Consider the following 13862-nt stretch of genomic DNA (forward strand, 5'->3'; position numbering starts at 1 on the left):
CTGTAGTTGTGGGAGAACCAGCCTCTTACCGGACACATTTATTATGTGCTCTGCTTTAACGGTCTCGTTGATGACACAATGGTCTCCGTCACTGTCCAGTCTCCAATTACGCTTTATGAGATTTTTTTATTTGTATTTCATTTTTTTGTTTTACTATGTTTCGTGTGAGCAAGTCATTCTGCAAGGCTGTACAAGAAGATATTGACAGTGTAATTTAATTCAGGAACATGCTGGATGATTCATGGGATAATGCATTGCATTAACAAGACTGCAAGGAAAAATCTGAGGTTGAAAACAAGATTGCTGCAGGCTATGCAATGCTTATGTAGGACGTTTAAAGAAGTTTTCCAGTTTCAGACAGCCTAAAAAAAAATTCTTTACTCACCCTCCCGGGGTCCAAATGCTGAGTCTCTTCCTTTGCTTCTGTTCTCTGTTATTGCCTGCGGCAGTGATGTTACATTGCCAGCACTGCAGCGCCTCTGCCCAACAAGACAGCACAAGCCGTTCAGAGGCGCTGAGCTCACTCATTGGTGGCAGTGCTGCCAATGTGACATCACTGCTGCAAACAAATACCGAGCAGTGATAGAGAGACGATGCTGGACCTGGGGAGGGTGAGTAAGCTTCAAGGTTTGTTTTTTAAAAACAAGCTGTGTTTGAGGACATAGGATTTCTGAAAGCAGAAAACGTGTTTAGGCCGTGTTCCCACAATGAGCTTTTGGTGCGTTTTTGATGCTGCATATTTTTGATGCATCAAAACCGCAGCGTCTTACAGTTCCACAAAGTGGATGGGATTTATACAGCTCTCTTACCCAATGCGCTTCTTTTTTTTTTTTACTTAGCGTAAACTGATCTACGGTGCATGTTTCAAATCCGCAACATGTCAGTTTCTCTTACTGGTATCTTTTTGTACGGATTTTACAGATTCTTGCTGGAGTTTTCTGTGCGGATTTTACCCATAGACTTGCATAGAGGCATAAAATCCGAAGGTAAAAAAATGCAAATGCGTTTTTAGCGAGTTTCCGTGGCGGAAACATACAAAAAATGCATGTCATCCTAAGTATATCAGTAAAGTTTTATTAAAGCCAAATACCAAGAAGAATCAAAAACAAAGCAGCTTTATTTATAGATTGACACACCAACAAGAGACAAAAAACGCATAGTAAAAAAAAAAAATATGTTAAAATAGACACACACAAAACGCAATAAACAATGGCAAGTAACCTAATTTAAAGAATAGGTGTCAGGTCCGCTGGGCGGGGCTTATTCACCTGCTCCCCCCTCCCTGTCTTGCTCTACGCATTTCTTCTTGTATAGAGCAAGACAGCGAGGGGGGGAGCAGGTGAATAAGCCCCGCCCATTGGACCGGACCGTGGCAGTTTACATACATCTGAACCGATATAAAAAAGGTATTTATGCATGAAAGGTGCTGGGTCAGGGGGAAGCAAAAGTACTAAGAGAATCCTTATGTGACACACAATTGAATGATATCATTATATGATATCTCAAAAAAGGGGTGACAGATTCCCTTTAACTTGCATTTTTACTCAACTCGTTTCTCTTCTTCAGGAAACAACCACACACCTATACCGCACACATAGGTATGTGGTTGTTTCCTGAAGCAGTAACTGTCACTTTGAATGGCGTTGATCCTAATAATCATTGGTTTTGACAACCCATGGATCCGCAACAGCTGAACATCAACTTAATTAAAACGCTTAATACTACGGATCAGGTCTGCACAATCTGATCAAAATTCTTATAATGTTTGTGGCATAAGACCCTACTTGGGCTACTCTCACCCTAGTGTTTTATCTTGCATTGCAATCACTGCCCGGAATAAATTTTCTGGCATAGTTTTTAATTTGGTCCATTTTAAGACTAACATGTGACTTTTTTAAGGTTTTGCTCCTTTTGAAGCTAAAAGTCGCAAAAAAAGTTAAAGATAAAAATAAAGAGCATTTTTGATTTTACACCAAAAAAGTCAACAAATGCCACAAGAGACAAAAAAGAGAAATGACTACAATAAATCGCAAATGATCAATCGGGGACATAAAGTCCTGCCAGTTTCCCTTTCAGCCTCATATATGGTGGTCAGACAGTCATGGCATATGTATACTCTAATGAATGTTAAAGAAGCTGTAAAGCACATTGCATCAATATAAAAGAATATATTAAAATAAAATGAAAGTCGCGTTCTTCTCTATTACAGTTGCTAACAATTTTATTTAGTCATTTCTTTGGCTACATTCATACAAAGCATATGTACAGGACAGTCTTTTGCCGTATATGCTTATGTGTCCATAGGCAAACAAATGCTAATGGTGGTCTTAAGCCCCCGTTACACACTGCAATATCGCTAGCAATATCGCTGTAAAGTCACCAATTTTGTGACGTTGCAGCGATATTACTAGCGATATCGCTGCATGTGATACTTACCTCCGACCGGCTCCCCCGCTGGTTATCGCTGATCGCGCGAGAAGCTGCTGGACCATTCCTCGTCGTCCACTTCCTGCGGCGCTTCCTGCTGTGACGACAAGCGACGCGTGGAGCCGGGCGGGAGGACGCAGGATCGCCGCGTCTGACAGGTAAGTAGCGATCCCCGTCCCCTGCGATGTCGCTGGTGAGATCTGCCTGTGTGGCAGCTCACTAGCCACCACTTAGCGATGTACCAGCGATCCTGACCGCGTCATATCGCTGGTCGGGATCGCTGGTGAGTCGCTAGGTGTAACGGTACCCTTAGTCTTGAATGCCAAACCTGACTGTTGAAAAAGTACTACAGACAAAAAGATGACCTCATTCTTTCCTACGAAGTTGATGGGAAAATCTCACTTTGTTTGGCTCAGTTCACATTGTCGGGGGCCCAGTTTGGAGCCCCATCATTGTTCCCTTCGGATTTGATGCAGGAAGCCTAAAGGAAAAAAAAATGTTAAATCATCAGTTGTATTTTTATTTAATCTCCAATCCTCTTAAAATCACTCCATAAAAGTAGTTTAGCTTCCAATTCTGTCTTTGACACAGGACAGTATTTCCAGCAGCAGTGTGTGAAGGGGGCTGTCTGTCTGCATGTTTTATTTGCTAAACCAGCCCCATTCCTGGCTTAAAGTGGAATCTGTCAACAAGTTTTTGCTGCTCCATATGAGAGCAGCATAATGTAGGGCCAGAGACCCTGATTCCTCCAATGTGTCACTTACTTTACCAGAGCCTGTAGTTTAGATTAAAAACCATTTTATCTGCTGCAGATCTATCAATTATATGACTGCTGAGCTCTGTATAACCCCGCCCACACCACTGATTGACAGTTTTCCATGTGCACTCTGCAAAGGCCAAAAGCTGCCAAATTAGCGATGGGGGCGGGGTTGGACTACCTGGCAGCAGGTTTGCTAGTCTTCTAGTAATAATCTCCTGCTGACAAAACAATTATTTTATAAATCTACAGCAAGCAGCACAGAAAGTGACACATCGATGGAATCAGGGTGTCTGCCCCAACATTTTACTGTTCTCAGATAAGGTAGCAAAATCCTCACGAGAGATTCCCTTTAACAAACTGTAAAGGTCATATACAAATATAGAGACTGCAGTGGTGAGAGGAAGCTGTTACATGAGAATCAGGGTAAGTGGTCTGGCAGGGAGGAGTCTGGCAGTGGCTCTCTCAAAGAGAACATAGGAGAGCTCGGCTCATGGTCTTTAGATGTCTCTGCCAAAGGGAGTTAATTCCAATGCCCATTACCACTGATGCCGCCGCCACCACACAGGCGCAACGAGATTACATCTATAGCTTTATAGGATATCGGCAATTGCATAATACACTGCAATACTTCTGTATCGCAGTGTATTGTATAAGCGACCAAGTGATCTCAGGTTCGATTTCCCTAAAGAGACCATTAAAAAATGTAAAAAACATTAAAAAAAAACTATAAAAAATCCCCGAAAATATAAATGTTTAAATCACTCCTTTTCCTCAAAACATAAATAGCAAAATCTCTATATATAAAAGTGAATGTATGTATGTATGTGTGTATCACCAACCAATCACGAAGCATCTTTCATTTTACCAGAGCTGTTCAAAAGAAGCTGAGCTGTGATTGGTTGCTATGAGCAACAGTTCTCCTTGCAACCAATCACTAAGCATCTCTCATTTCACCAGAGCTGGTTAAAAGTAGCTGAGCTGTGATTGGTTGCTATGAGCAAGTTGTCCCATGTGGCGCCCCTGAGGCTCAGTCGCCACAGAGGTACTCCACCTTCTCCTAAGGTGTAGTGCCCCACCATCCAGGTAAGGTGGGAACTCCTTTCCGCGCTCCAACACTCGCACCCCACACAACAGGGTAGTTCTGCACAACCACATTGCGGCTCAGTGCTTAGAGAGTAGCAGAGCACCTCTGGTGGTTCCCTGCTTGGAACTCTGGATGTGCTGGGAGGTGGGTGGAGTTGAGATATATAAAAGAGTGGGAAAGTGTAGGATTACAGGTTCAGTCTGACAGAAGGTTAGTGAGGAAAGAAGCCACTCGGGAGGAGTGGGGATCCCTGGAAGAAGGGATGGAGGAAGGAGTGCTGCAGCTGCCTCAGTGATCTGAGCCAGCTGGCACGGGAAAGGAACAAGGGGAAAGACGTAGAACTGCAACCTAAGCTTCCATAAGAGAGAGAAGGATCAGTACGGAATGAAGGAGTAGGAGAACAGAGAGGAGACGTGGGTTGGAAGAGGAACCCTGCCTATAGGTTCTCAGCGCAAGGCCGGGGCCCGGTCCCCGAGGTTGTATGGACACTTATGGTTCTGCAGCAGACACCGGTGGAGTAGTTGGCTGTAAATGCACTACTCCCAACTAAGACTTAGGGCACAACATCAACTGAATAGAGAGCCAGGACTCCGGAGAAGGGAGTCTCCGAGAGAGGCTACAGCTGTCTGCCATACGAGTAGAATTGTTAGGAACATCTGACAGGAGGAACTTCAGAGTACCACGGTACTGGAGATCTTCACACCTTAAGGTGCAATAGAGGAGTCGTTCAGGAAAGGTACATATTGGCGGAGTGTTGGAGAGGAGTTTTCCATCTGTCCTGGAGGTTGGCTGAGTCTCTGACCCGGAGGACACGGCCCGGAGGTAGTCACCCTTGTGTACTGCAGACTGTGAGCAAAGCTTTGGAACTGCAAGCCTCGGTGTCCTCCATTCACTCTTGCGCCAACCCATTCAGCACTGCTACATCTGGGTATCATCCTTTACACTGCCTGCGCCTTTCCACAACCATTACAACTACACTGCCCTGGGACATCAGCCCTGCCTGTGGAGGGCTATACCATCACTGCTGCATCCTGCCATCTGTCCCAGAGGATCTGTCTGCAGCGTTGGCTTGACACCTCCCTTGCCGGACTGTAAAATGGACATTAGAAATGGCCGCTGGCGCAGAGAAGAAGGGCGTGAAGAGATAGGAGGTCCTAGGAAAAGACCGCGAAGAGTCTTGGGCCTCCCCTGCCTGAATTACTATGTGACAGCGACATGGCCCACCCCCCGAGGGGTTCGTGCACTGGCTTGGTATGAAGGCGCTGGAAGAAGACGCCGCCCCCGGAAGGAGGGGCAGAAGAAGCCAGTGGCGGGAAAGGGGCCGAGGCAGGAGGAAGAATGCCAGAACGCCATTTTGGAGAGTGAGGGAAGGAGGCCTGCGGAGCACGGGGAAACAGATCTCCCTGGCGCCATGGCTGAAGGCTTCGACCCGATCACAGAGATGAACCGCCAGCAGCTGGGGGACGAAATCACCCAGCTGACGTGCCGCCTGCGACTGAGGCAGGAGGCCTTATGGAGGCTGAGCAGGCCGCACGCCCAGGAGGGACCTACATCTGCGGTGAATGCCGCCGCTGCACCGGAGCAGAGACCACACCGCCAGGAGGCCCCAGGTACGTCTGATGTCCTGACAACTGGGAAGGCCCTGGGGTGCACCACGGTCGCAGCGGCTGGCCAGGTCGTGCTAGATCTGGTCTGGGACCGGGATATTAGTCCCTGGGGGGAACACTGGAACCCATGAAGGTGGCGCCGCAGTACCATACCAGCCTGGATCGGTCCCGTGAACTGCGGGAGGAAGAGGAGAACTGGGCCCAATGTCAAGCCACTATCCAGCAACTGGCAGACTTCCTATTGAACTAAGGGATCATGAACTTGGAGTGATCCAAAAACTTTTATTGTAAATAGTTGCACCTCTTTAGGTGCCCTCTCGGTTTTACATAAAAGACACTTTGCGAAGATGATGTCAAGATTTTATATAAGGACACTTTGCGAAGATGATGTCTACCTCAAAGGACACTGCAAGAGATCCCGTCTGGGAGCGGTGTCCAGCACTTACAAGAATAATTGTTGAATGTTTGACTGTAAAGTATTTGATAATGTGTTTTATAAGAGTATTAGTAATTGAGAAATGGCTTTTAGATAGAGTGAGAAATGTTTTGATAGAGGATTAAGAATAAAGAATTGAACATGACAGGTGACGGACCAGGTACTTGCGGTCAGCGTCTTGCGTCTAGAAGAGAGAAAAATGATAAAGAAACGTGTACTAGACAAGGAAAGCTGAATAATACTGAAGTGATAGTGAGTCACAGATAATGGCACTTAGAACTTTTTGACTTGAAATTTAGATAGTTAAATAAGAATTGTTTGTAACGTTCAAGAATAAGTACCTCCTATACTAAGAAGTTTAGTATAAGAATTGTTTATACAGCCTTATAAAAATTTTTGTATGTTCCAGTACTGTCAACTTTGTTGTCTTGCAGCCCGCGGACATGCTGTGTTTAACGGGGGGCGTCACGAACTATTCCATTCCACTTAATCTACATCACATTCCGCCATTGACTTGGGCACCCAGGGCCACGGACCGGGTCACCGCTGCTGTGACACATTCCCCTGACACCGGCCCGGTACCAAGTACCCCACAGCCCTGGGAGGGCGACCCACCCACTTGACAACACCTCAGCAGACAGTGACATGGTGGGAGAAATCTAGCATCCCTGGGAACATAAGCTCCCAGCCATTGTCTGCCCCCCCAGAAAGGAGCAGAGAGCACATGACAGAAATGAATCCCCCTCCCTGCCCATATCCCCATCACACATCCTCCATCCCGTAGTCACATCTTCTCTCTTAAAGGGATCATTGGTATGGAAGTCAGAGCAAATCCATCCAGGGCTTTGGTTTTGACCCCATGCCTCTCTTAAAGGGATCCCTGGTATGGAAGTTAGGACCATTCCACTCAGCTCTGTGGTTCTGACCCCAGGGTCCCTTAAAGGGATCATTGGTATGGAAGTTAGGGCAAATCCACTCTGCGCTTTGGAACTGACCCCAGGTCTTTCCTAATGGGATCTCTGGTATGGAAGTCAGGGCAAATCCATCCAGCGCTTTGGTTCTGACCCCAGGCTCTCTTAAAGGGATCTCATGTATGGAAGTTAGGGCAAATCCCTCAATGCTCTGATTCTGACCCCAGGGTTCTATTAATGGGATTATTGGTATGCAAGTCATGGCAAATCCACTTAGCGCTCTGATCCCAGTCACTCTTAAAGGGATCCCTGGTATGGAAGTGAGGTCAAATCCACTCTGTGCTTGGGCACTGACCCCAGGCCTCTCTTAAAGGGATCTCCGGTAAGGAAGTTAGGGTAAATATCTCAACTCTCTGATTCTCACCCCAGACTTCTATTAAAGGGATCATTGGTATGGAAGTCAGGACAAATCCACTCAGCGCTCTGGTTCTGACCCCAGGCCTCTCTTAAAGGGATCCCCAGTATGGAAGTTAGGACCATTCCACTCAGCGCTCTGGTCCTGAACCCAGGCTGATGGGATGATGTGGGATATTAGGGGTAGTAGTCTGTTGGCTCTGGCTGATGGAATGATGTGGGCTATTAGGGGTAGTAGTCCAGCGGCTGTGACGGGATGATGTGGGATATTAGGGGGAGTAGTCTGGTGGCTCTGGCTGATGAGATGATGTGGTATATTAGTGGTTGTAGTCCGGTGGCTCAGGCTGATGGGATGATGTGGGATATTAGTGGTTGTAGTCCGCTGGCTCTGGCTGACGGGATGATGTGGGATATTAGGGGGAGTAGTCCAGCGTCTGTGATGGGATGATGAGGGATATTAGTGGTAGTGGACTGGGGGCCCTGGTTGACGGGATGATGTGGCATATTAGGGGTAGTAGTCCTGTGGCTTTGACAGGATGATGTGGGGTATTAGGGGTAGTAGTCCGGTGGCTCTGGCTGACGGGAAGATGTGGGATATTAGGGGTAGTAGTCCGGTAGCTCTGGCTGACGGGATGATGTGGGATTTTCAGGGTAGTAGTCCGGTGGCTCTGACGGGATGATGTGGGATATTATAGTGAATGTGGTTATGCGGAGTGGGCGGGGCTCTACACTCAGCTTTATATATATATATATAGATATAATCATTATAACTTGTTATAACTAACCGTAGTTAGTTACTATGCCCGGGCAGCGCCGGGCTCTTCAGCTAGTCTAAAATAAAAAAAATGAACATATTAGGTATCACTGAGTGTGTAATTGTCTGAACAAAACATCAAATATTTATCCCATACAGAGAATGCTGAAATGGAAAAAGGATCGAAATGGACATTTTTTTTTTTTAAAGATCAGAAAGTTGTTTTAATCCCAAATTTGCAGCTCACCCTTCCCCCCCCAAAACCCCAATCCTTTATACTGCTCTACCAACTGAAAAATAAAAACATTTTTATGGTTCTAAGAATATTGCTGCTGAAGCAAATTTTTTCTTGAAGTTTTTTTTTTACATTTTTTAAGAAGCTAAAAAAAAATCTTTATATATTTGCTGTCACGATAACCATACTGACCAGCAGAACAAAGATTTATTTTTAATTTCATTGCTCAAATTGCACTCATGTGGAGAATCATGATGGCAGGTGATTTTTTTTCCCCGACACATTGAAAACCATGAAAACAGAACCCCAAAAAACAATTGTGGAATTACATTTTTTTTTGTCAATTTCACCCAATTTTTTCCTATTTTACAGGACAGTGAATGGTGTCATTAAAGCTTTCATATGGTTCTTAAAAGGCGAGTAGGAAAAAAAAAAAAAAATTAAAATTCCAGGGGGGTTAAACATACTGACAATTTAATTTAATTGTGAATTCACGCCTTAAAAAAGTACTCTAAAGTGGCAAGAAATGGGCAATGGTGCTGTCATAAAAAAAGAGCAAAAAGTTTTTAGTTTAAAAAATATGCAAAAGCAATAAATATGTCTTTGTGTTATATTTTAGATTGCATGATCCAAAAAATACGGCCGAGCCAGTGTTAGAATTCAGACCTTTATACAAACATCATTAAAGAATAGATGTTTTGCCATGCCAAGGAATGTTCTCAAAATATGAGATTTTACAATTAAAAATTGTTGTGGTACGTGGCTTCTTAACCTGCAAACATATTATAGAATGAAACAATCCTCAGGGGACGCATCAAACTTTTCCTGCTACCATAAAAAACACGGAAACATTGCAAATACAAGAAACTGGATATGTTTTGCAGAGAGGATGTTATCTTAGAATGAGGGTGATATGTATTTTGGCAAATTAATCATTTATTTTTTTTTTTAATTGCAGCAAGAAAAATTGCAAAATTGAAAACTCCGTCTGATCCTCACGTATTCGCTTAAGTAAGGATCTTTCTTCATTTCTGCTAGATTTCTTTGGCTTTCAGAGTGCTGTGCAACAACTACATTTTGGGGGTGAATTTGTGGGTTTATGATTGTCAATATTTTTCTCCGGGTTAGTATTATTATAGTGATACCAAACTTGTATAGTATTGTTTTTATTTTTGCAAAATCAGAACTTTGTAACAATTAAAAAAAAATTAGTTGCGCTGCCAAATTTTTTTATTATTATTCCTTTGAAAGAGCTGTGTGAAGATTGGCTTTTGCTGGCAAATTGTAGTTTTTGTAGGCAGTATTTCAGGGTATATACAATATTTTGCTTGCTCTTTATTGCAGTTTTTAGAGGCGGTGCGCTGACTGTAAAACAGCAATTTTAGCCAGAATTTCCATTTTTGTTTTCTTTTTTTTAATTGCATTTACTGTACTGGATAAATAGTTTTTATGTTTTGAAAGATGAGACTTTTGTAGGCATGGAATGCCGAATACGTTGTTCTAAACAATACAGATCAAAAGTTTGGACACACCTGTTCATTCAATAGTTTTCCTTATGCTTATTGGAACTTGCACATTGTAAATTCAGACTGAAGGCAGCAAAACCACAAAGGAACTCGTTTGGAAACAAGGAGAAAAGAAACATGTCTGAAACAAACCAGAATATGTGTTTAACCTTAGATTCAAAGTTACCACCTCTTTTTACTCTAATAATGGCTAAGGCCACATTCACACATCAGTATTTGGTCAGTATTTTACATTGTATTTGTAAGCTAAAACCAGGAATGGAGCATGTGGAAGAGAAAAAGAACAGTGTGGGCCATTTATATGGATACACCTAAATAAAATGGGAATGGTTGGTGACATCAACTTCCTGCTTGTGGCACATTAGCATATGGGAGGGGGGAAACTTTTCAAGATGGGTGGTGACTATGGCGGCCATTTTGAAGTCAGACATTTTGGATCCAACTTTATTTTTTCCAATGGGACGAGGGTCATGTGACACATCGAACTTATTGAGAATTTCACAAGAAAAACAATGGTGTGCTTGGTTTTAAGGTAACTTTATTCTTTCATGAGTTATTTGCAAGTTTATGATCACTTATAAAATGTGTTCAAAGTGCTGGCCATTGTGTTGGATTGTCAATGCAACCCTCTTCTCCCACTCTTGACACACTGATAGCAACACGGCACAAGAAATGCTAGTCTAAAGGGGTCAGATTCCTTGTAGGACTGCTCGGACCTGACACCCATAATGTAGTGGTGCACCATTTTGCTAGAAAAACTCAGGTAACATGCCATCTTCAGTGCATAAAGAGGGCAACACATCATCATGTAGCAATTTCAGATATCCAGTGTCATTGAGGTTTCCATTGATGAAGAATGGCCCCACTATCTTTGTACCCCATATACCACACCATACCATCAATTATGGGTGTCAGGTCCGAGCATTCCTACATGATCAGTTTCCTGGAAAGTGGATTGTTCGTCATAGGCCAGTTGAATGGCCACCAAGGTCTCCCGATCTGACCCCCTTAGACTTTTATCTTTGGGGTCATCTGAAGGCAATTGTCTATACTGTGAAGATACGAGATGCGCAGCATCTGAAACAACGGATACTGCAAGCCTGTGCTAGCATTTCTTCTGCGGTGTTGCTATCAGTGTCTCAAGAGTGGGAGAAGAGGGTTGCATTGACAATCCAACACAATGGGCAGCACTTTGAACACATTTTATAAGTGGTAATAAACTTGTAATAACTCATGAAAGAATACAGTTATGTTAAAACCAAGCACACCATTGTTTTTCCTGTGAAATTCTCAATAAGTCTGATGTGTCACATGACCCTCTTCCCATTGAAAAAAATAACGTTAGATCCAAAATGGCCGACTTCAAAATTGCCACCATGGTCACCACCCATCTTTAAAAGTTTCTCCCCTCCCATATACTAATGTGCCACAAACAGGAATTTGATATCACCAACCATTCCCATTTTAATTAGATGTATCCATATAAATGGCCCACCCTGTATAACAGGAATACGAGCACCACTTCTGCATTTTTGACCTACTTGATTTTGGTTTACAAGTACTGATGTGAAATACTGACCAGATACTGCCGTGTGAACATGGCCATACATATCCTTCCATTCTGTCAAGCAAAGCAGCTTTTTAAAGTAGTCACTGGGAATGGTTTTCAATGGATAGATACGCCTTGTCAAGAGTCAATTTCCTTTAGAAAGTCTTTGGGCCTATCAAGGGTGTTTCATACAGTCTTGAGCCCTATTCCAGAACTGTTCCAAGCCAGGACATGGAAGGAAGCATTCAAGTAAAGAGACCGATACTTTAAGATATGAAGGTCATTCAATGCGGAAAATTGGTGGAACCTTGAAGAAGCTTGAAGATGATCTCAAATGCAGTCATAAAAACCATTAGCTTTTGATGAAACTGGCTCTCATAAGGACTGCCCCAGGAAAGGAAGATCAAGAATTACCTCTGCTGCAGAGGATAAGTTCATCAGAGTCACCAGCCTCAGAAAACACAAATTGACAGCACGTCAGATAACAGCCCACATAAATGATGTATAGACATCAAGTAGCAGACACATCTCAACATCAGCTGTCCAGAGGAGACTACGAGAAGCAAGCCTTTATAGTCGAATTGCTGCAAAGAAGCCGCTACTGAGGACCACAAATAAGACTTGGTGCAAGCAACAGAAGGACTGTACATTAAATCAGTGAAAATCGGTACTGCTGTTCGATAAGTTAAAATTTACGATTTTTGGTACCAACCACCATATCTTTGTGAGATACAGAAAAGATGAGCAGATGGTCTCTACATGTGTAGGGCCTATTGTTAAGCATGGAGGGAGACGTGTGATGGCGTGGGGGTGCTTTGCTGATGTCACTGATGGTGATTTATTCCAAATTCAAGGATCACTCACCCAGCATGGCTACCACAGCATTCGGCGACGACATTACAATACCTCTACTTTATACTCAACAAGAACAAGATTTGTGTTGTTAGAGGACATTGACCTTGACACACCTCCAGGCTATGTAAGTGACCAAGAACAAGAGGTAAGGAGTCCTGCTATATGGCCTCCACAATCACCCGACCTCAACCCTATTGAGATGGTTTGGGATGAGTGTTGCTTCATGGTTTTGCTGCCTTCAGTCTGAATCTACAATCTGCACATTCCAATAAATACAAGAAAAACCATTGCATGGACTGGTGTGTTCAAACTTTTCAGTGGTACAGTGCAGGTTTATGCAAAACGTTATAGCTATACTATTTTTTGTTTTGTACTTGTAATTTTAAAAGATTTGCTCCTCCCCAGTAGCAATGTATCTTACACTGACAGATGAACAATGAAAAGAAGTAGCATAATGTTAGTATTTTCTCACCTCTTATAAAAGGAGAAGGGCATGAGGTTGACCCCACCAAAATGGGTCACCTACTCCCCCCCTTTTCCATACGACCAATTGTTTTTCCACAGACCGTTCCCACCATGACAAGCATGAATGACACCTTATGCGTGCATGTCCCGCCACACCTTGACTGCGTTTTCCAGGCCATCCCTTAAACCCAGTTCCCAGAGATGAATTTTTATAAGAGACAAATGAACCCCATTCTGTCTCAAATGCTCCCTGGATGGTGTTTCCAACTCCTGATGCCTCGTTATATTAGCCCCATTTCTAGCCAGGAAAAGGGCTACTTACCTGTTAACTTTAATGCGCGCCTTATTTAAACACTCAATAGACCGACCATGTTGCCATGCAAGCCTGCCCACAATGTCAGACCAAACAATCACCATAACCGGGTGTGAAGAAATGAGAGGCAAACAATCAAGTCTCCTTATGTCCTCACACCCATGACATGTTCCCCCAAGTGTATAATTAAAATATCTTGGGACCTGTCCAGGATTGAATGGAAATAAAATTCCGGCTTGAGTCTCGTTCACAACATACAACTAACCCCAATCCATCGGACTGTGGTCTGTTCTTTTAGAAGGCCCAGCTGAGGACTGGATGGCTTGACATCTGCCCTCAACGCTCCCCATACTACAAAAGAACGCTCCCCATTCAAGCAGATCTTTTTTGCTCTCAAAGTCTCTTATCTGCATTCCATTAACATTGTGTCTATTTTAATTCCCATGAAACTTAACCTAGTAAATAATAACTGTGTGGGTGGACTAGTAGTTAACGAAAAGCACCTCCAATGTCTATTTTAGTCAAC

This window comes from Dendrobates tinctorius, unplaced genomic scaffold, assembly GCF_039654945.1.
Source record: "Dendrobates tinctorius isolate UK_male_01 unplaced genomic scaffold, ASM3965494v1 ptg000038l, whole genome shotgun sequence".
Classification (NCBI taxonomy): domain Eukaryota; kingdom Metazoa; phylum Chordata; class Amphibia; order Anura; family Dendrobatidae; genus Dendrobates; species Dendrobates tinctorius.